General features: G+C 41.4%; 2 long non-coding RNA genes across 2 annotated transcripts; both read right to left on the minus strand.

Moving 5' to 3' along the window:
• Nucleotides 1-11,031: 11,031 nt before the first annotated feature.
• Nucleotides 11,032-12,518, minus strand: LOC133115286 (uncharacterized). The gene is made up of 2 exons (XR_009705619.1): nt 12,061-12,518; nt 11,032-11,725 (listed from the first exon to the last, which is right to left on the minus strand). It is a non-coding gene; the product is annotated as an uncharacterized LOC133115286 (long non-coding RNA).
• A 2,786-nt stretch (nt 12,519-15,304) lies between these two features.
• LOC133115165 (uncharacterized) lies at nt 15,305-19,555 on the minus strand. The gene is made up of 3 exons (XR_009705607.1): nt 19,402-19,555; nt 15,734-15,807; nt 15,305-15,604 (listed from the first exon to the last, which is right to left on the minus strand). It is a non-coding gene; the product is annotated as an uncharacterized LOC133115165 (long non-coding RNA).
• Nucleotides 19,556-23,896: the final 4,341 nt, after the last annotated feature.

Raw genomic sequence — 23,896 nt, forward strand, 5'->3', positions numbered from 1 at the left:
CACCAGTCCCATTGTTAGTTCTGCTCTCTGAATATGGCACCAGTCCCATTGTTAGTTCTGCTCTCTGAATATAGCACCAGTCCCATTGTTAGTTCTGCTCTCTGAATATGGCACCAGTCCCATTGTTAGTTGAATATGGTCCCAGTTCAGAGCACATTTCAAACTCCAAAACTTTTCAATCCAAGGACCAATATGTCACAACAACCTCTTTAGTCCAGCCGGGCAAGACGTGGATTTTACTCTCTGGCAGCAGTCGGGCTTAGTGAAATTTAGAGGCCTCTAAATAGACAAAGTATTTGCAAATTTCCATGATCTCTCAAACAAATTCAATTTACCTGACTCAAGCCTCTTCCGCTATTTTCAGGCCCGACAATGTGTCCGAAACCATTGCCCATTTTTTCCTAACATACCCCCGACATCTGCACTTGATACAATCTTGGATATTCCCTCCTGTCCAAAGGGTCTTATATCCAAACTTTATGACATCATAATGTCCTTTAAAGTCAATCCTTAAGATTAAAACATGCTGGGAGGAAGAACTGGGTCAAGAAATAGCAGATGAAATACGGGAACATGCACTGGACAGAGTGAATGGGAGAAGCTATGCTGGGACTCATACAATTCAAAGTGCTACACCATATCCACTATAGTCAATCTAGATTGTCCAAAACATACCCCGGGCTCAATGATACTTGTGATGGGTGCCCCACCTCCCCAGCGGACCTTACTCATATGTTCTGGTCTTGTCCCCAGTTGAGGGACTATTTGTCTAATATCTTTACATTACATTACATTTACATTATTGGCATTTGGCAGACGCTCTTATCCAGAGCGACGTACAACAAAGTGCATACCCATAACCAGGGCTAAGTGCGCTGAAAGACCCTAGAGGGAAGTACAATTTCAACTGCTACCCGTAGAACAAAGATAAGGACCAGGGCCTTTTTTTATTTTTTTATCAACAAATAAACAAACAAAGCAAGTGACCAAACTTAACTATCCAAATACTGCTTACCTAGCCAACTAAAAATACCGAAACACTACGTAAATCACAAAGACAACAATTAAGGTTCACAGGGAGGTAGGGAGGGATGGGGAGAGGTGCTGCTTGAAGAGGTGCGTCTTCAGTTTGCGCTTGAAGGTGGAGAGAGATTCTACAGTTCTGACCTCAACGGGGAGTTTGTTTCACCACCGTGGAGCCAGAACAGACAGTAGTCATGAGCGTGAGCTGGAGGTTCGGAGAGGGGGAGGTGCCAAGCGGCCTGTGGAGGCTGAACGAAGAGGTCTGGCAGGGGTGTAGGGTCTGATGATTTTTTGTAGGTAAGCTGGGGAAGACCCCTTAACTGCTTGGAAGGCTAGCACCAATGTTTTGAATTTGATGTGAGCCATGACAGGCAGCCAGTGGAGGGAAGTAAGCAGGGGGGTGACGTGTGAGTATTTGGGAAGGTTGAAGACCAGACGAGCTGCTGCATTCTGGATAAGTTGGAGGGGTCTGATGGCGGACGCTGGGAGGCCAGCCAAGAGGGAATTGCAGTAGTCCAGGCGGGACAGAACCATTGCTTGGACCAGGAGCTGGGTCGAGTAGGGGGTGAGAAAGGGGCGGATTCTCTGTATGTTGTATAGGAAGAACCTGCATGACCGGGTCACCGCCGCAATGTTCTCGGAAAGGGACAGTCTGCTGTCCATCACCACGCCGAGGTTCCTTGCACTGGGTGATGGCGAGAGTGTGGTATCCCCGAGGGAAATGGAGAGATCCAGGTGGGGAGAGGTATTAGCAGGGATGAATATCATTTCAGTCTTGCCTGGGTTGATAGTGGTTGTCCATCCAGTCCTGGATGTCACTCAGGCAAGCAGAGATACGGGCAGAAACCTGTGTATCAGATGGTGGGAACGAGATGAAGAGTTGGGTATCATCCCCATAGCAGTTCCCGCTTTCCGCTTAAAGCATCTGCTTTACAACCATGTCAGAATCAATCGGCTTAGATTTACAACCAAATGTTTTATTGCTTTCTTTGGGGTTCCGGAGAGTGTTCAGGGACCAACTAACATTCAGATATTAATAATATTGCTTTTGCTTCTCTACTGGCTCGGAGATTAATTTTGCTTGACTGGAAGTCACCGAAGCCACCCACAGATTGTGATGCTATATCTTAAATTAGAAAAGATAAAATATACAATCAAATTTCACTCTGCATGGGGTAATCACTGATCCACTTTTCTACTCTGATTTTATTTTTATTTTAACTATGTACTACGTGTATTACTATTCTGTTGTTAAATTATTGTATGCAACATTGGCACCCTGTAGGAATTGTTGAGGGGTGGGGGGATGGGTGAAAATTGTAAAAATATTACTCAGCATGTGTACTTGTTTATGCATATTTTTGAAATAAAAATACATGGGAATTAAAAGTCATAATAGCTGTTAATAACAATCGTACATTCATTCAACTTGCTTAGCTCACTAGCTATTCTTGAGCAGTATTTGTATAGCTTATAGCCATTACATTACATTACGTTATTGGCATTTGGCAGACGCTCTTATCCAGAGCAACATACAGTTGATTAGACAAGCAGGAGACAATCCTCCCCTTGAGCAATGCAGGGTTAAGGGCCTTGCTCAAGGGCCCAACGGCTGTGTAGATCTTATTGTGGCTACACTGGGATTAGAACCACCGACCTGGCGTGTCCCAGTCATTTACCTTAACCACTACGCCACAGGCCGCCACTATGCCACAGGCCGCCCATAGCCATACTACATACATATATATATATATACAAATATATACATATATACATATCCATATATACATATATACACATATATACATATATACATATATATACATATATACATATATATACATATATACATATATATACATATATATACATATATATACATGTATATATACATATCTAGATATATATACACATATATATACATATACATATACATACCTATACATACATATATATATACATATATACACATATATACACATATATATACACATATATACATATACACAGATATATACACATATATACACATATATATGTATATATATACATATATACATATATACATATATATACATACATATATATATATACATATATACATATATATACATACATATATACATATATACACATATATATACATATACATATATACACATATATATACATATACATATATACACATATATATACATATATACATATATACATATACACATATATACATATATACATATACATATGTACACATATATACACATATATATACATATATACATATATACATATATATACATATATACACATATATACACATATATACACATATATACACATATATACATATATACATATATGCATATATACACATATATATACATATGTATATATATGTATATATGTATATATGTGTATATATACATACATGTATATATACGTATATATATACATATATACACATATATACACATATATACATATACATATACATACATACATATATATACATATATATACACATATATACACACATATATATACATATACACATATATACATATATACATATATATACACACATATATATACATATACACATATATACATATATACATATATATATATACATATATACATATATGCATATATACATATATACATATATATACATATATACACATATACATATACATACACATATACATATACATACATTTATATACACATATATATACATATATACAATATATATATACATATATACATATATATACACGAATATATAATATATATATATACATATATACATACACATATATATATATACAAATATATGACTAGAACTATAATAGTCAGGGAAAACAAAACGAGAATATACCGGCAGTCTTGAACAGGCTAAACAGTGATTGCCAAACTCTGCCACTCGCCCTTCAATACCGAGGCGGAAACAAGAAACAAAACCAGGGAAGGTTCTCAAGAGCCAACCAACCTAAAGGAAAACAAGAAAAGACCCTAAACTTGTCTATTTCTAATTTCTAACTGAAATAAATTCAGTATAGGAACGTCTCTGTCTCTGTCTCTGTCTCTGTCTCTGTCTCTGTCTCTGTCTCTGTCTCTGTCTCTGTCTCTGTCTCTGTCTCTGTCTCTGTCTCTGTCTCTGTCTCTGTCTCTGTCTCTGTCTCTACCACAATACCGGCTCTGTGCAATACTGAAACACCAAAGCTCAGAGCAGTGCCAGGAAGAGACTTAAATAGCTCTTCAAGCAGGTGACTGCAATCAGCCATGATTCTACCTGCATTCCACATGCGGGAGGCAATTACTCCTGCTGAGCTAAGCCGGCAAGCCCTCTAGAGGTCTAGATGGGTAAATACCGGAATTTCCAGGAGTAGACAGTGAGAAACCATGACAGCTTCACTTTTCCCACATTTTGTTATGTTACAGCCTTATTCCAAAATGGAATAAATAGATTTTTTCCCTCAAAATTCTACACACAACACCCCATAACGACAACATGAAATTTTTGCAAATTTATAAAAAATAAAAAGCTAAGAAATCACATGTACATAAGTATTCACAGCCTTTGCCATGAAGCTCAAAATTGAGCTCAGGTGCATCCTGTTTCCACTGATCAACCGTGTGATGTTTCTACAGCTTAATTGGAGTCCACCTGTGGTAAATTCAGTTGATTGGACATGATTTGGAAAGGCACACACCTGTCTATATAAGGTCCCACAGTTGACAGTGCATGTCGGAGCACAAACCAAGCATGAAGTCAAAGGAATTGTCTGTAGACCTCCGAGACAGGATTGTCTCGAGGCACAAATCTGGGGAAGGGTACAGAAAAATTTCTGCTGCTTTGAAGGTCCCAATGAGCACAGTGGCCTCCATCATCCGTAAATGGAAGAAGTTCGGAACCACCAGGACTCTTCCTACAGCTGGCCACCCATCTAAACTGAGCAGTCGGGGGAGAAGGGCCTTAGTCAGGGAGGTGACCAGGAACCTGATGGTCACTCTGTCAGAGCTCCAGCATTCCTCTGTGGAGAGAGGAGAACCTTCCAGAAGGACAACCATCTCTGCAGCAATCCACCAATCAGGCCTGTATGGTAGAGTGGCCAGACGGAGGCCACTCCTTAGTAAAAGGCACATGGCAGCCCGTCTGGAGTTTGCCAAAAGGCACCTGAAGGACTCTCAGACCATGAGGAACAAAATTCTCTGGTCTGATGAGACAAAGATTGAACTCTTTGGCGTGAATGCCAGGCGTCATGTTTGGAGGAAACCAGGCACTGCTCATCACCTGGCCAATACCATCCCTACAGTGAAGCATGGTGGTGACAGCATCATGCTGTGGGGATGTTTGTCAGCGGCAGGGACTGGGAGACTAGTCAGGATTGATTGAAAAAAGAATGCAGCAATGTACAGAGACATCCTGGATGAAAACCTGCTCCAGAGCGCTCTTGACCTCAGACTGGGGCGACGGTTCATCTTTCACCAGGACAACGGATATCAAAGGAGTGGCTTCAGGACAACTCTGTGAATGTCCTTGAGTGGCCACCCAGAGCCCAGACTTGAATCCGATTGAAGATCTGAAAATGGCTATGCACCGACGCTCCCCATCCAACCTGATGGAGCTTGAGAGGTGCTGCTAAGAGGAATGGGTGAAACTGCCCAAAGATAGGTGTGCCAAGCTTGTGGCATCATATTCAAAAAGACTTGAGGCTGTAATTGCTGCCAAAGGTGCATCAACAAAGTATTGAGCAAAGGCTGTGAATACTTATGTACATGTGATTTCTTCGTTTTTAATTTTAAATAAATTTGCAAAAATTTCAAAAAAACTTCTTTCATGTTGTCATCATGGGGTGTTGTGTGTAGAATTTTGAGGAAAAAAATGAATTTATTCCATTTTGGAATAAGGCTGTAACCTAACAAATGTGGGAAAAGTGAAGCGCTGTGAATACTTTCCGGATGCACTGTATATATAGCTTATAGCTGCTTATACACTTACAAGCTGATGACAAGGTGCCAGCGAAGTGTGTGGCTGAACATGCTCAAAAGCAACTACAATTTATTTTGTTTAATTATTTATCAGTTATTGGTCACTGGGAAATAATGAATGCAAGTACACAACAAACTAGGAAACCAGTAAAAAAGCACAGTTTCTATTGCGTGCTTGCTCTCCAAGTCATGGACAGCTGTAATGCAAGCTTTGTGTTTTGCTAAGTAAGCTGCCCAGAATCTGTGTTGCCCGAAATCATCTCCTCTTCTCACCACTGAATCTATTGCGCTATGTAGATTACCCTTTGTAGTGTATAGGGATGGGGGTGACCCATTCCGATGAGTGAGCCATTCCGAAAGCAGCCCTTTTCTTGATTCTAGGCCTTTGGTTGTCTTGATTTGAGCCTGTTATTGGTGTTTGTCAACATGAGGTCCAGAGTTGTACTAATGAAAATCAAGGAAATAAGAAATGAGAAAAAATAATGAGTCATCAGCAAATATTGGGCTTACCAATATCAACTGTTTGGAAGAGAGAGCACTGGTGCACTCAGTTATCGCAAAGTACAGGGTAGGCCAAGGAAGACCCCTATAGTTGATGGCTGAAGAAAAATCTATAACCAGTATTATTTCCAACTTTGGTTCTCAAGTCTTACATCATAAAATGACTGCTACTGACACAGAAGCAAAAGGAATGTCAATTTATTATACAGAGATACAACAGAGATACATACAAAGTTAGACCCTCACATTATGTGATCCTAATACTGCAGGAGACAAAGAAATTAATACATATGTTACGTTACATCACATTACTGGCATTTGGCAGACGCTCTTATCCAGAGCGACGTACAGTTGATTAGACTAAGCAGGAGACAATCCTCCCCTGGAGCAATGCAGGGTTAAGGGCCTTGCTCAAGGGCCCAACGGCTGTGCGGATCTTATTGTGGATCGAACCACTGACCTTGCAGGTCCCAGGCATGTACCTTAACCACTACACTACAGTTATGTACCTTCACCACTACGCTACAGTCATGTACCTTAACCACTACACTACAGTCATGTACCTTAACCACTACGCTACAGTCATGTACCTTAGCCACTACGCTACAGGTGGGTCCCAGTCATGTACCTTAACCACTACGCTACAGGCAGGTCCCAGTCATGTACCTTAACCACTACGCTACAGTCATGTACCTTAACCACTATGCTACAGGCGGGTCCCAGTCATGTACCTTAACCACTACGCTACAGTCATGTACCTTAACCACTACGCTACAGTCATGTACCTTAACCACTACGCTACAGGCGGGTCCCAGTCATGTACCTTAACCACTATGCTACAGTCATGTACCTTAACCACTACGCTACAGTCATGTACCTTAACCACTACGCTACAGGCGGGTCCCAGTCATGTACCTTAACCACTACGCTACAGTCATGTACCTTAACCACTATGCTACAGGCGGGTCCCAGTCATGTACCTTAACCACTACGCTACAGTCATGTACCTTAACCACTACGCTACAGTCATGTACCTTAACCACTACGCTACAGGCGGGTCCCAGTCATGTACCTTAACCATTACGCTACAGTAATGTACTTTAACCACTATGCTACAGTCATGTACCTTAGCCACTACGCTACAGGTGGGTCCCAGTCCTGTACCTTAACCACTACGCTACAGGCAGGTCCCAGTCATGTACCTTAACCACTACGCTACAGGCAGGTCCCAGTCATGTACCGTAACCACTACGCTACAGGTGGGTCCCAGTCATGTACCTTAACCACTACGCTACAGGCGGGTCCCAGTCATGTACCTTAACCACTCTCTGTACATGTACCTTATCACTCTGATAAGCCTCTCATGCAATTATCTTTCATTCTGAATTCAGTTTTACTATTTTATTTGTGCAGGTGAATATTGTTATATGATCCACTTCAAATGCACATTTATTGATGTCAATATGAATTGATAAGTTCTGAGAAATATGTTCTCTTTGGTTGTATATTACCGCTTTCAGACAGACGGGTCTCAGAACCTTCGTGCTTTCTGGCGAACCAGCCTGTCCATACCAGTTTAAGCAGAACCAGTTCCACCACCCTCCATCATCAACATGACTATTTTTTGGTTCCAGCTGAGAACCAACTTTTCAGATTCTGAACCAATTTATTTTCGGTCTGAACGCCGAAAATAAATGCCGGTTCAAAATAAGGTTTGTGAACTGGAATCGGCACAGAGCCTTGCCGGTGTGAAAGGCCTATATGTTTAAATACATCCTGCTGATGTTTTTTCATTGTAGCGTGTAAGGGTAATTGATTCTTAGTTGACAATGTGTGTTAACATAAAGACAATCATGTGATTACAAATAACCTTTTAGTGACAATCCTTATTTCTATTAGACCACTTTCTCAATTAAGTGCTATATAACTATGAGTCTTTCTCTGTCTCTCTCCCCCCAGACAGACAGCCTTTGACCTTAATGTCTCTGCTTCTCAGCTAGCACATTCTGGTCTTACAGCAAGGTCAACAAGGGGTATTCAGAAGACAAAATACTGATAAATGTTAGTGGCCAGCTTCATGTCTTTTTGTTTTGGTAAAGCCCCCCCTTCTGGAAAAGTGTGTATAAGAGTCTTACTATGTCTGATGCAAATCAGAAAGCCGGTAAGCTTTCTCACTTTCTGTCATTTCTTTGCAAATAAATACAAAAGTTAAACTGAAGTATAGCTATTGTTGTTTTTACTGGGATCTGTTTCATCAGACGGTGGCACGGATGGTGCAGTGGGTAGCACTGCCGCCTCACAGCAAGGAGGTCCTGGGTTCAAATCCCTGTCGGCCGGGGCCTCTCTGTGCGGAGTTTGCATGTTCTCCCCGTGTCTGCTTGGGTTTCCTCCGGGTACTCCGGTTTCCTCCCACAGTCCAAAGATATGCAGGTTAGGTTGATTGGAGAGTCTAAATTGCCCATAGGAATGAGAGTGTGAGTGAATGGTGTGTGTGCCCTGCGATGGACTGGCCTTTCGCCCAATGTATGCTGAGATAGGCTCCAGCCCCCCTGCGACCCTGTTCAGGATAAGCGGGTTAGGATGATGAATGAATGAATGTTTCATCAGACGATGCTCACCTGTGAAATGTTAAAAAGGGCATTTTTCCCTAACAGTTTGGCGACGAGGATGGGATTGCTAATGTGGTTCTTCCCTATACAGAACAGTCTCGGAGTCTGTAACGCGGACAGACAGTGTACACTGCCGGGGGTTAGAGCCCCTTGAACTGAAAAACCCACCCCACGAAGGGATTGTAAGCAATTGCCTATGGGGAAGGATGATGGTATCTGGTCCAGTTCTGAGACGTTTATGTGCGGGGATAACCAATACACGATCCTAAAGAAAAAAAGAACACTCAGGTGAAGCCATAGTAAATCACTAAAAGGTACCTCGTTTGACTTGGGGCTGATGGGCCCATCACTCAGGGAGTGATTCAAACATGATAGCCAGAATGCTCTCACTAACACTCTAGGGACCGGGTCCCAAGCGCTGATAGAAGTAATAGTTAATAGTTAACTATCAGAATTGATTGGTCTTAATGAGTAAATACATATAAAAAAGAACTGAGCTCTAAAGTAAATTACCTTGTTGTGTAATATGGTATTTTTTGTTGTCCATGAGAGTGCAAGCTGAAAACAGGCCAGTGTGATATAGGTGTTGTGTAGCGGGTCTGTGTGTGCGAGTATGTGTGAAAGTGTCCACATTGGAGACAAATTGTCTTTTAGATTTTGAATCCGACTCTGACTAGGTCAGGTGCACCTTAAAAAAAAGTACCGTAATTAAGTAAAGAAATAAAATGTTTTAAAAATAAAACTTGCTCATGAAAATAAGTAAAAAGGAAAATGATTAATAATAAAGTACAGACTAGTAGTGGGGTAAGGTAATAATCATGAGCTCGAAGAGTTCAAAGAGGCAAGACCCAGAATTTACAGGTCCTTTGAAAATAATGCATGACAGTATGGGTCAGCAACCACACACCAGTGTGTTATCATTTTATACTGTAAAAATAAACGTATGTCTGAAGTAGATTTGTGGAAAAAAGAAACAATGTTAAGACTGGAAAAGCAGGCTAAGAGGGAAGAAGGAGATAAATCCGCAATGAAAAAATAAAATAATAATCAAAAATATATATATTTTTAAATGTATTACAATTTTTATTTTTTGTAATCTTTTTTATTTTTTATTCAGTGTTACCTCCTGTTGTGCATTTCAACTGCTCTTTTGATCCAAATTTAGCATAACTCGCCGGCATATACAAAATTGACCTGGACCTAGATTACCCTGCATGTCCGCCAGACCACTATGGCACCAAAAATGGGCCATAAGAACCCTGATCAATGGCTCAATAAAGGATATGCACTTTTTTAAAAAGAAATCTGTTAAAACAAGTTATCAGTCATAGAGTAGCATCAAGTGTTAAAATCATAAAGGCTTATATATTTATCTGGCTAAAACCAAGGGACCCTGTTAACAGATAGTAAATGACAAGAATAAGAGGGAACAGAAAACTGATGACTTCCTGGGGGTTGTTTGCTGCCATGGCACTGCTTGTTGTAGTACTAAAGTAGTGGAGCTTGATGCAGGCATGAGTTTGTTACAGTTGCACACCGAGGACCGGGGTTCAATTCCCAGGCCTGCCAAGGCAGAGTTTGGCAGGCGTTTGTTTGGCATAACAGGCTTGAAGAGGGACTCGGTAGGGATAAGCAGGACCGCTGCACACAATCGTGCCCTGGTGCCTGGGAATCACAATCATAGACCAGACCGTATAGCCTGAAGGAGGCATGTTACTCTCAGGATGCCATCTGGGCCACGGAGGGACGGAGTCAAAATGGTACCAAAATGGAAAAAAATTTAAAAACATGCTATTGTTTACAAAACAAATACAAAACTTTTGTATTCCTTTGCAATATTTTCCTTTTTTGTTTAGTGGAAAATAAAGTTTTTCTCTCTCTCAAAGAAACAGTCACAAAGAAATGTATCATAATACTATTTATTTAGAAATATATAATATAGAACAATCACATATTACAGCATTCACGTTTTTAGAATTAGTCCAAAGATATGTAAACATCTATGAAAAAAGGACAGTTTGGACTTGTATAATGAGATAAGGAGAAAGACCTTACAAAAAAGGAGCAGTTCTTCATTCAAACCATTTGGACTTTAGCTCTTCATTCAAACCATTTGGACTTTAGCTTCATTCAAACCATTTGGGACTTCATTTCCAATTTTCAAAGCCTCTTTGTTGTACTCAAAGCGCAAAATATATATTTACACACACACACATAGACACACACATACACACACATATATATATAAAGAACTTTATAAGAAATATCTATATAATAAATATGATATATATGTAAAAAGAACCCTGATCAATGGCTCAATGAGGCACTCAGTGAAAGATATGCCTTAAGAGGCACTTTTTTTTAGAAATCTGTTAAAACATTATCCGTCATAGAGTAGCATCAACTGTCCAAATCATGAAGGCTTATTTATTTATCTGGTTAAAACAGAGGAAGCCTCATATCTTTTGACAAGAAATAAATGACCAGAAAAAGAGGAAACAGAAGAGTGATGACTTCCTGGGGTTTGTTTGTTGCCATGGCACTGCTTGTTGTGGCTGTAGGTGTAGTAGTTGTAGGTGTAGTTGTAGTAGTTGTGCCTGCGTTTTTGGGATACAAGTTGAACAATTAATGTTTTTATGCAAAATACAAAAATAAATATCGTAATATTGTGTGACCAGCCTAGAGGTGAGGTTGGGTGTGCAAGGCAAAACTATCAGGGGGAAACAAGGATCAGGATTAAATAGGGCAAATGATTGTCAGGTTAAATATTAGCATTAACAAGCTGGTGTACAGGTCTACCTAATAAAGTGCTCAGTGAGTGTATAAATAATACTAAAATGCATCAGAACCATTTTAGATATACACATTTGACACTGCATAGAGGAAGTGTAAATAAGTATGATGCTACTTGAGTGAAGAGTAAAGAACTGACCTGCATCAATGCTGGATGGAGAGATGTCTGCGGTAACAATTGAATCATTAATGGCCTGCTCAAGGGTTCTTTCTGTCAGGGTCGCGTTTGGAACCACAGACTGGTTGTCAAAGATCAGCCGTGTTTCCACGTTTATTGAGTCCATTCGGTTGGTTACTGTGAAAGGACGCCCACGACTGTTCACGGGAAGGTCATAAAAGAGCAAGGGGGGAGGAGGAGGAGTGGTGGTGAGGAAAAGACAAAGAGATTACGGACGAAAGGAAAGAGAAAGGAAGGAACAGAAAAGGGTTGCGGGTTAGGCATGAAGCAGACGTCTCTATGGAGCAGTCATGGTCCTTCTGCCACTACAATATCAAAGTGGCTCAGTAGAAAAGGCAGCAGCACCACTAATAGCCAGGTTTCATTCTGGGCAGTGACTGCAGTAGAAACCCACATGGATGTGGCATGGAATTCTCTGCAGGCCCTGTGCAAATGCAATCTCTGGGCCCCCTTCAAACTTTCTAGTCCCCTAATACGACATCCCTGGTAACCAATCACCATGGCAATGTTATTACTCTTACCTGAAAGTTTCAATCCTACACCTGCTGTAGGTTCCACGGAATCCTCTGCGAAAGGCACGGTTCAACTGTGAAAAATAAGCCAGAACATATAAATGTTTGATAGCATTATCGATTTAAGCATATCACTTTTCAGTAAATAGAATTAAAACATAAGATAATTCAATGGTTGAAAGTATACAAATTCCGAAGTCATACCAAGGTTTTGTAGCAAATAAATAAATAACTGAGTGTCACCCAAGACTTGTGAAACAACCTCAAAAATAATCTGAGAGAATTTATAACATAAAATAATTAAGTTGCATGTTAACTTCTAAATGATTAGTTTAGTCAAACAGAGTTGCTGCATTTGTGGAGAGTTGCATTTGTGGAGAGTTGTGGAGTGTCATGAAGTGTTGTGGGGTATTGAGGGGTGTTGTGGGGTGTTGTGGAGTGTTATGGAGTGTTGTGGAGTGTTGTGGGGTGTTGTGGGGTGTTGTGGAGTGTTGTGGGGTATTGTGGAGTGTTGTGGGCTGTTGTGGGGTGTTGTGGAGTGTTGTGAGTGTTGTGGAGTGTTGTGGGGTGTTGTGGAGTGTTATGGAGTGTTATGGAGTGTTGTGGAGTGTTGTGGGGTGTTGTGGGGTGTTGTGGAGTGTTGAGGGGTGTTGTGGGGTGTTGTGGAGCGTTATGGAGTGTTGTGGAGTGTTGTGGGGTGTTGTGGAGTGTTGTGGAGTGTTGTGGGGTGTTGTGGAGTGCTGTGGGGTGTTTACTAATGTGCCTTGTTTGATCTGTTTTGTAAAGGAGAAGTCTGCTGTGTGCCTGCGCCCCTGATTGGATGAAAACCCGAAAGAAAGCTTAGCCCAGGACCATAAGAGAACCCGACTCCGTGTGCTGACCCCTGGCATCGGACAATGGCAATTCTCTTGGATTATGGACTTGTTGACGCAGACACTCAACTCTACCTCTTCCCCCACCAAACAGCAATAAACTTGCATGTGAACTTGAAGTGGACATTGTATTTATTGTATTTGGTCACGTGACTACTCCTACCACCCTGAAGTTTGTCACATCAGAAACAGGCTTTCATCAGAAAACGGTGAAGTTGAGATCTTAAATGGGGAATTTCAGCTTTGTCTTTCACTAACAGGATCTCTTGAATTATTTAATCTACAATGCACCCTATAGACAGTATTGCTCATTTCCTGAATGAGGTTCAGGTGTTAGGAGTCACCGTGGAAGCAGAACCTGCAATTGAGTTTTAAGAATATGATGATTTAGCCCCAACACTGACATTAGTTCTGACTTAAAGGAGATAAAACATTGATAAAGAAGTGAGTAATGACAGATTACCTCCGTAGTGATATTTCGTGATAGAAGCTGGAATTGAGGGGAAGCCTGGTTTGAGAGCTGTGGTGTAAAAGGTCTACGAAGATTGAATCTCAGGTCCCGGAAACCCTCGTTTCCTGATGGTGGATCGGTGGAGGCTGTTGTTGTTGGGGCTGCAGTAGTAGTGGCAGCTGCAGTTGTAGTGGGGGCTGCAGTTGTAGTGGGGGCTGCAGTTGTAGTGGCAGCTGCAGTTGTAGCGGGGGCTGCAGTTGTAGTGGAAGCTGCAGTTGTAGTGGGGGCTGCAGTTGTTGCAGTGGATTCAGTTGTTGTAGCAGGGGCTGCAGTTGTTGCAGTGGGGGCTGCAGTTGAAGATGGGGAAGCAGTTGTTGTAGCAGGCACTGCACTTGTTGTAGCAGGGGCTGCAGTTGTTGCAGTGGATTCAGTTGTTGTAGCGGGGGCTGCAGTTGTTGCAGTGGATTCAGTTGTTGTAGCAGGGGCTGCAGTTGTTGCAGTGGGGGCTGCAGTTGAAGATGGGGCTGCAGTTGTTGCAGTGGATTCAGTTGTTGTAGCAGGGGCTGCAGTTGTTGCAGTGGGGGCTGCAGTTGAAGATGGGGCTGCAGTTGTTGTAGCAGACACTGCAGTTGTTGTAGCGGGGGCTGCAGTTGTTGCAGTGGCTGCAGTTGTAGTGGCAGCTGCAGTTGTAGTGGGGGCTGCAGTTGTTGTGGGGGCTGCAGTTGTAGTCAGGGCTGCAGTTGTAGTGGCAGCTGCAGTTGTATTGGGGGCTGCAGTTGTAGTGGGGGCTGCAGTTGTAGTCAGGGCTGCAGTTGTAGTGGGGGCTGCAGTTGTTGTCAGGGCTGCAGTTGTAGTGGGGGTTGCAGTTGTAGTCAGGGCTGCAGTTGTAGTGGGGGCTGAAGTTGTAGTCAGGGCTGCAGTTGTAGTCAGGGCTGCAGTTGTAGTGGCAGCTGCAGTTGTAGTGGGGGCTGCAGTTGTAGTCAGGGCTGCAGTTGTAGTGGGGGCTGCAGTTGTAGTGGCAGCTGCAGTTGTAGTCAGGGCTGCAGTTGTAGTGGGGGCTGCAGTTGTAGTCAGGGCTGCAGTTGTAGTCAGGGCTGCAGTTGTAGTGGGGGCTGCAGTTGTAGTGGGGGCTGCAGTTGTAGTCAGGGCTGCAGTTGTAGTGGGGGCTGCAGTTGTAGTGGGGGCTGCAGTTGTAGTCAGGGCTGCAGTTGTTGTTTGGGCTGCAGTTGTAGTGGGGGCTGCAGTTGTAGTTGGGGCTGCAGTTGTAGTTGGGGCTGCAGTTGTAGTTGGGGCTGCAGTTGTAGTCAGGGCTGCAGTTGTAGTTGGGGCTGCAGTTGTAGTTGGGGCTGCAGTTGTAGTGGGGGCTGCAGTTGTAGTTGGGGCTGCAGTTGTAGTTGGGGCTGCAGTTGTAGTTGGGGCTGCAGTTGTAGTCAGGGCTGCAGTTGTAGTGGGAGCTGCAGTTGTAGTGGGGGCTGCAGTTGTTGTGGGGGCTGCAGTTGTAGTGGGGGCTGCAGTTGTAGTCAGGGCTGCAGTTGTAGTGGCAGCTGCAGTTGTAGTCAGGGCTGCAGTTGTAGTTTGGGCTGCAGTTGTAGTGGGGGCTGCAGTTGTAGTCAGAGCTGCAGTTGTAGTCGGGGCTGCAGTTGTTGTTTGGGCTGCAGCACCTGCAATTGCTGGAAATAAAATTCAATTCATTTATTTGCTGTAAAGTAAATCGTATTTTCATCATTGACTATTTATGTGAAAATATTACTTTTTGTTTAATCCATACATCATATTATTTTATATATGGATTCACTTACCAATTAATAGGAACAATGCAACAAGGTTTTTTCCTTCCATCTTAAATGTATCTTTTGAAACTGTTCCAACAAATCTAGAAGAGAATCAATGTAGTCATTATTTTAGCATCATTTCAGCGATCAGAACTCATCTGATACTGAGAAAATAAGGGAAATCAGAAAGCAGAAATAACAGAGAATCTTTTATTCAATCACTGAAGCCTAGATATTCATTTTCATGTCTTATTTCACAGTGAGTACTGACGGAAACTAAATAATAATTCTGAAATAACTACAAATATTTTGAAAAAGTAACGACATCAGAGAGTAACCCCTTAAGTCTGCACAGGGCTGGGCTGGTGTGTTTTTTTTATTTATTTGTTTTTTTGCTTTCATTCGGTTTTTCATAGTGCAATTTTCAATCACTATGATACCGTTTGAAAGCATGAAAACTCACAGTTCTATCTGTTTAGCCTGTTTTAAGATGCCATTGCTTTAGCAACAACATGTTGCAACAACTCTCCTTCCTTTATAACATGTGGGTGTGGGGGCACCTCATCTACTCTGCATTTTGGAAATTTCTATACAACGCAAAATAATGTCAGTGTCCTTTTCACGACAAGGGTCCAGGAAACCAAATACATAGTAATGCATGGTTTTACTTCTAAAAATGTGCTAACTCGGATAAACATTTATAGAATGTCCATGCTTTACTTAGAATTTCTCTGGAGAACTTATCATTGTTGTTCGTTTTGTCACTGCATACTCCAACAAAAGTATGTGAACGCTGTTATCTACATTTTGTATCAGCTCTCTGAAGCAAGAAGAGCCCACATACAAACTTCTCTGACCAGGTAATCCTGGTACACACTACACATTAAAGGAGTGATCCCGATCTGTGAGCAAAAAATACTGTTTAAGTTCAGCTGAACCTAGAACCGGCTAGTGGTATGGTATTGAAGTAACGACTGAGAAGCATTTTAGCTAATGACAGTATGTTTCCAACGGTGTATAGTTTGTTAGGCTTTCATAAAATAACACATTTCCCATACGCACGCTGTTGCGCTTTGGCAACAACTGTTCTTGAGATTTTATTGCCAAAAATGTTTATATTTTACAACAAATTTGCAATGCCTACATCTAAAAAGTGGACTTTTTTGGGGGGAATTCCAAGGCATCTCTTGTCTCTTGAGTATTCTTGAGCTAATATTTCTGAGGAAGACAGTGAAAACACCTGACTCTACGAAGGATCACGACACATGTTATATCAGTGACCATCTAAATACATTCTCATAATATTGTATTATCATTCAGTATGCTTATAAATAAGGAGAAAGCCTGATTTTGAATAATACATAGCATAGTGAAATTATGGAATGTGTTTGACTTGTTAGTGGGAGTTGCGTATTTGACAAAAACAGCAAAATACAGTATATTATCATGTTTCCATGTGTGTTTTTGGAGTCTCCAAATGTCCTTTTTGGAAAACTGTCTAGACATAACTTAGCAAAAACAATGCAGAATGCTTAATTTTGGTGATACTGACATCACATTTGAAAGCCACATAGACAGTGCCGCATTGCCACAATAATCTGTATCCACTCACGTACATTCAGTATCTGTGTTTGAGCTTCTGTAACTTTATTTTAGGTATAAATAGTAAACAGACTTTACAATTGATGTCTCTCATTCACACGCACACACACACACACACGCAGACATGCACACACACATGCACATATGACACACACACGCACACATGCACACACATACACACGCACATATGACACACACACACACACACACACACACACACACGCACACACACACACACATGCACACACACACTCACACATACTCACACACGCACAAACACACACTCTCACACGCACGGACACACACACACATGCACACACACACACACATGCACACATGCACGCACATACACACACACACTCACACACACACACACACACATACACACACACACTCACACACACACACACACTCACACACACACACACACATACACACACACACTCACACACACACACACACACACACACACACACATACATACACACACACGCACCAATCAGCTCGTCTTGAGAACCTGGGGTATTAATAGTATTAAAACCTAGAAACCAAATCCCCCTCAGTGTCTCCTACTTAGTCTAAGGACACTAAGCTCAAATCTTCCTCTTAATGCCGATGTTTCTGACCTATGAGTTTTATCTTTAGCTATAATTCTGTACTTTTTCTGGAGCTCTTTTAAGTATATATTGATGAGGACAGGAGCACATGAGACTAATATATTAATAGCTGCAATGGCATCCCTAATGTTTGTGCTGTAGCTTAATATTTAATTTGGTGAAGAATTTTCATGGATAACATAACATGATACATAACATAATGTAAAGAACAGGCCATTCAGCCAAAAAATGTTTTAGTTGTTTAGCTAAAGATAGTATCTAACATGCCTAGTGTGTCCAGCCTGGTCTTGAAAACCCCCAGAGTATATGTGATTACTACATGACCTGGCAAACTATTCCACACAGTGGCCACTCTCTGTGTGAAGAAATGCTGTCCTTAAACCTAATGTCCTTGTGGAATTTACCTTGTGTATGTTTACATGTAAGTATATGATTGGCTAAATGATTTACTCAAGTTAAAGCACTAGCTTTTCTGAGGCTGCAGGTCTGTGAAAAAGATATATTAGCAACCCAAATCGCACAGAATAAGATATTTCTGAAAGACAAACTGGGCTGGGAACATAATATAAACTCTGGAGAAGCTATTCACTCTGGAATGGTGGTCTCTCTCTTCCTACATTTTGTCAGAACCATATTTAGCAAATCAAGAAATTCTCAAGAAACAGCTTAGCTCAATATGACCACATTTCGATGAAGAATCCCCCCCTGCTTATTTCCCTCCACTGGCTGCCTGTCATGGCTCGCATCAAATTCAAAACATTGGTGCTAGCCTTCCAAGCAGTTAAGGGGTCTTCCCCAGCTTATCTACAAACAATCATCAGACCCTACACCCCTGCCAGACCTCTTCGTTCAGCCTCCACAGGCCGCTTGGCACCTCCCCCTCTCCGAACCTCCACCTCACGCTCACGACTACTGTCTGTTCTGGCTCCACAGTGGTGGAACAAACTCCCCGTTGAGGTCAGAACTGAAGAATCTCTCCCCACCTTCAAGCGCAAGCTGAAGACACACCTCTTCAAGCAGCACCTCTCCCCATCCCTCCCTACCTCCCTGTGAACCTTAATTGTTGTCTCTGTGACTTGCTTTGTGTATCGGTATTTTTAGTTGGCTAGGTAATCAGTGTTTGGATAGTGAACTTTTGCTCTGTTGTTTGTTTCTTTGTTCAAAAAAAATAAAATAAATAATTGGCCCTCGTCCTTATCTTTGTTGTACAGGTAGCTGTTGAAATTGTACTTCCCTCTAGGGTCTTTCAGCGAACTTATCCCCGGTTATGGGTATGCACTTTGTTGTACGTCACTCTGGATAAGAGCGTCTGCCAAATGCCAATAATGTAATGTAATGTAAAAGAATAACCATTTACCAAAACCTGTACATTCAGGAGTCACTGATGTTGAATAAAAAGAACAGAGGAAATAAAACAATAAAACATTACCTTACAGCTTGCATTATAAGAGTATATAAAAATGTTTTTACACTTACCTTGTCCTGCAATGCTTTTCAGGCACAAATAAGTATAGTCTTGATTGGCCTCTGTGGGTTGTCAGCTGAGATTATTGTGAAGCAGAAGTATACACCTCTAAAGCAGGTACGTTAGTTCCTCTACAGCTCCTGCTGTACTCATGTACCTGCCTTAGTCCTGCCACATTTATAATATGACAGATGACGTCAAATTACTGACAACCTAAATATGTTGATATACTTCCGTAGTCTTCAGAGAAAAACACACTCCTTAATAATTGTTCTTCCCGCAGTTGTTTGCCACACCCTGTGACATACAGAAAATGCTTTGTTCTGGACACATTGTTTCTGTCTTACTGGAAGGTAGACACCCAACATTTCACAACATTAAAAATGCCAAATGCATGAGTTTACGGTGATAGATAGTTACCATTGCATCTGTATGAGCTCATGGATGAGTCTCTTATACCCTCTAAGGAATATTTATATTTACATTTCGGTATTTAGCACTCACTCTTATCCAGAGAAACATATGCAGGTAAAATATATTGTTTTTAATTGATAATGAATTTTAAAAGCTGGATGTTTATGGAATCAATTCAAGTACAGCAACTTGTTAACAGGTACAATGATAGAGCCCCACCTAGAAATCAAATCTGCATTCTTTGTTGCAAATCCTTACCCATTGCATTACATTGCCACACAGATGTATTATATAACCTATAAATCAATGACAAACTATAATGACCCCATATTTTGGTGAGATCTTGGCACTCCCCCATTGGACCAAGTAAATTGTAGCATTACATTACAGTATATCTATTGTGACTGGTGACTTTCGGATCAGACCATACTGAATTTGTGACTTTGGCTGTGAACTGTAGCTATTAAATATCCCAGCCCACCTTTTGGAAGATTAAAATTGTATCCCTGATGTACTGGTAAAATCATTCTGGCACTTTCCATGTGACCTAAACATCCCAAACATCTGATTGCTAAGGCAATCCCTCTCATTCCCCTGGTTTTCAGTTTGAAAGAGAAATTGGGTCTCAGTTTACCTGCTTGGCTTTAATCATGTTAATCATGACAGACATAAATAAATTACTTTTCTTTCAGAAAACTATTTAAAAATTGTGACACAGCAATAAGGAAACGTACATAGAGAACGTTGCAGGCAGAACAAGTCTTTCAGAATACTTTGGGAAATTGAGTTATTAACATCTGAAATATTCAGAAAGTAAAGGAAGAACACACATTTTTATAATTGTAATACTTTATTGGAATTGTTACGCAATTTGCATCTCCTTTTCAGTGACTGGTTACCTTTTATTTTAGATGTAATTGTGGCCCATATATATTTGAAATACTTGACTTTCCCCACATTGCATTCTTAATCAATAAGATAGATCCCGAGGGAAATAAAGCTACAATATACCCCTCGCCATGACATCTTCCCCTGGATAACATGAAGATTCAGGTAACATCTGTAGACTCAATACCCAGTTCAGTGGATACTCCTATAAGGAAGAGTTGGCATAATGTACTTAACTTACGTGACAGACCAAAACCCTACACAGAGACTACTACATAAGCTCTGTTACTCTGTTACAAAAACAACCAGTTACTCATAAGCAATCTTGTTGAAAGGTTTATTACAGAACTGAAGACTTTAGCACATTGCCACAAAGAGGATTGCTGTCTGTACCTGACCTCAAAGAAGGGTGCTTTGGGGGTGTAATTATGATGAATAGTTCTGTTCTGTATATTTTAATATGCAACCCATTACACAGTCCAGATACGCACCGTCATTCAGTTAAATTAACAACATTGGACTGATTGGAATGAAGGCATGAAGAGAAACAAATATCCCAGCATTAATTACTGGAGCTATTTTTAACAAGGAGTCGTCAGACAAAATAATTGTAGGCGTAGACTATCACTTCTCTGTTTATTTGCTCTGTTTATTTGCTTTGTTGGCTACAGAAGCCCTGATGGGCAAGGTAATTTTTTGGGGGGGGGAAATTAAATATATTTTTCGCACAATTGTTAAGATTAAAAACAATTATGAAATGATAATAATTGTAATAATTATAATAATAAGCTTTATTTATATACCACTTTTCATACGTAAAATGTAGCTCAAATTGCCCTGCATGCAGCATGAAAAATCTAAACAATTACTAAGAATTTTAAAGACAAGATACTGTAAATGAAAAGAATACAGAAAAATATAATAATATAGGAAAGTCAGAATGTCTTTACCAACCTTGCAACAATAAAAAAATAAACAATAAAAAGTCTACAAAAGAGTGTCGGACCACCAAACCCTCTAAATGACTTACTAAGTTGATATATGAAGTTGTTTAATGGCATATTAAGTTACTTTAATAACATTCTGTGTCGTTTGAATGACTTAACTCACTAAACTCACGAACTCACTTTTATTTATTCGTAGAAAATGATTAAAAATAGAAAAATGCCAGGCCATTTCTACATTGCAATTTGCAAATGCTGCACTGTATAAAAGGGTGAAACTGGAGACGCTGCAACTAATCATACAACATTAAACATCCAGATTAAGCACGGGTTGACCCCTTAAGTACCACCCCTTTTTTTTCTTGACACAGGTTTAAAGATGACATACCCAAAGTAAAATAGTTACTGTTCTTGAACCCTTTTGACTACAGGCATAACCCCAGTCTCCTCTGAAAGGTGACCCCTGTTCATTTGATCCTGTCAGGTCCCAGGACCTCTCCTGGGCCTCCCCCCTCACCTGCCATCATGAGATGTCACGTGTGTCAGTCTATGAGATGTCACGTGTGTCAGTCTATGAGATGTCATGTGTGTCAGTCTATGAGATGTGATGTGTGTCAGTCTATGAGATGTGATGTGTGGCAGTCTATGAGATGTGATGTGTGGCAGTCTATGAGATGTCATGTGTGTCAGTCTATGAGATGTCACGTGTGGCAGTCTATGAGATGTCATGTGTGTCAGTCTATGAGATGTCATGTGTGTCAGTCTATGAGATGTCATGTGTGTCAGTCTATGAGATGTCATGTGTGTCAGTCTATGAGATGTCATGTGTGTCAGTCTATGAGATGTCATGTGTGTCAGTCTATGAGATGTCATGTGTGTCAGTCTATGAGATGTGATGTGTGGCAGTCTATGAGATGTCACGTGTGGCAGTCTATTACATTGCATTACATTATTGGCATTTGGCAGACGCTCTTATCCAGAGCGACGTACAACAAAGTGCATACCCATAACCAGGGCTAAGTGCGCTGAAAGGCCCTAGAGGGAAGTACAATTTCAACTGCTACCTGTACAACAAAGATAAGGACGAGGGCCAATATTCTTTTTTTTTTTTTTTGGAACAAAGAAACAAACAAACAGAGCAAAAGTGACCAAAGTTAATTATCCAAACATTGCTTACCTAGCCAACTAAAAATACCGATACACAAAGCAAGTCACAGAGACAACAATAAAGGTTCACAGGGAGGTAGGGAGGGATGGGGAGAGGTGCTGCTTGAAGAAGTGTGTCTTCAGCTTGCGCTTGAAGGTGGGGAGAGATTCTTCAGTTCTGACCTCAACGGGGAGTTTGTTCCACCACCGTGGAGCCAGAACAGACAGTAGTCTTGAGCGTGAGGTGGAGGTTCGGAGAGGGGGAGGTGCCAAGCGGCCTGTGGAGGCTGAACGAAGAGGTCTGGCAGGGGTGTAGGGTCTGATGATTTTTTGTAGATAAGCTGGGGAAGACCTTTTAACTGCTTGGAAGGCTAGCACCAATGTTTTGAATTTGATGCGAGCCATGACAGGCAGCCAGTGGAGGGAAGTAAGCAGGGGGGTGACGTGTGAGTATTTGGGAAGGTTGAAGACCAGACGAGCTGCTGCATTCTGGATGAGTTGGAGGGGTCTGATGGCGGACGCTGGGAGGCCAGCCAAGAGGGAATTGCAGTAGTCCAGGCGGGACAGAACCATCGCTTGGACCAGGAGCTGGGTCGAGTAGGGGGTGAGAAAGGGGCGGGTTCTCTGTATGTTGTATAGGAAGAACCTGCAAGACACCGCCGCAGTGTTCTCGGAAAGGGACAGTCTGCTGTCCATCACCACGCCGAGGTTCCGTGCACTGGGTGATGGCGTGAGTGTGGTATCCCCGAGGAAAATGGATGAGATGTCACGTGTGGCAGTCTATGAGATGTGACGTGTGGCAGTCTATGAGATGTCACGTCACCAAGTTTGTCGCCGCCCGGAGTGCACTCCAAATCCAGTAGCCAGCATCCTACAACTACAACCTCCTGCGGGATCAAACCAGTAATCCTCCGACAGCCAGACAACTGCTCTTACTGTCTGAGCCAATGAGACGACTGCTCTTACTGTCTGAGCCAATGAGATGACTGCTCTTACTGCCTGAGCTTATTTCGCCCCTAATCAGAGGCATGCCAACCAACACAAAAATATCATTACATGAAAACTAAAACAAATCCATCAACCATCAAAACATTTTTTTGAAATAAAACATTCT

Source organism: Conger conger, chromosome 16, assembly GCF_963514075.1.
Source record: "Conger conger chromosome 16, fConCon1.1, whole genome shotgun sequence".
Classification (NCBI taxonomy): Eukaryota; Metazoa; Chordata; class Actinopteri; order Anguilliformes; family Congridae; genus Conger; species Conger conger.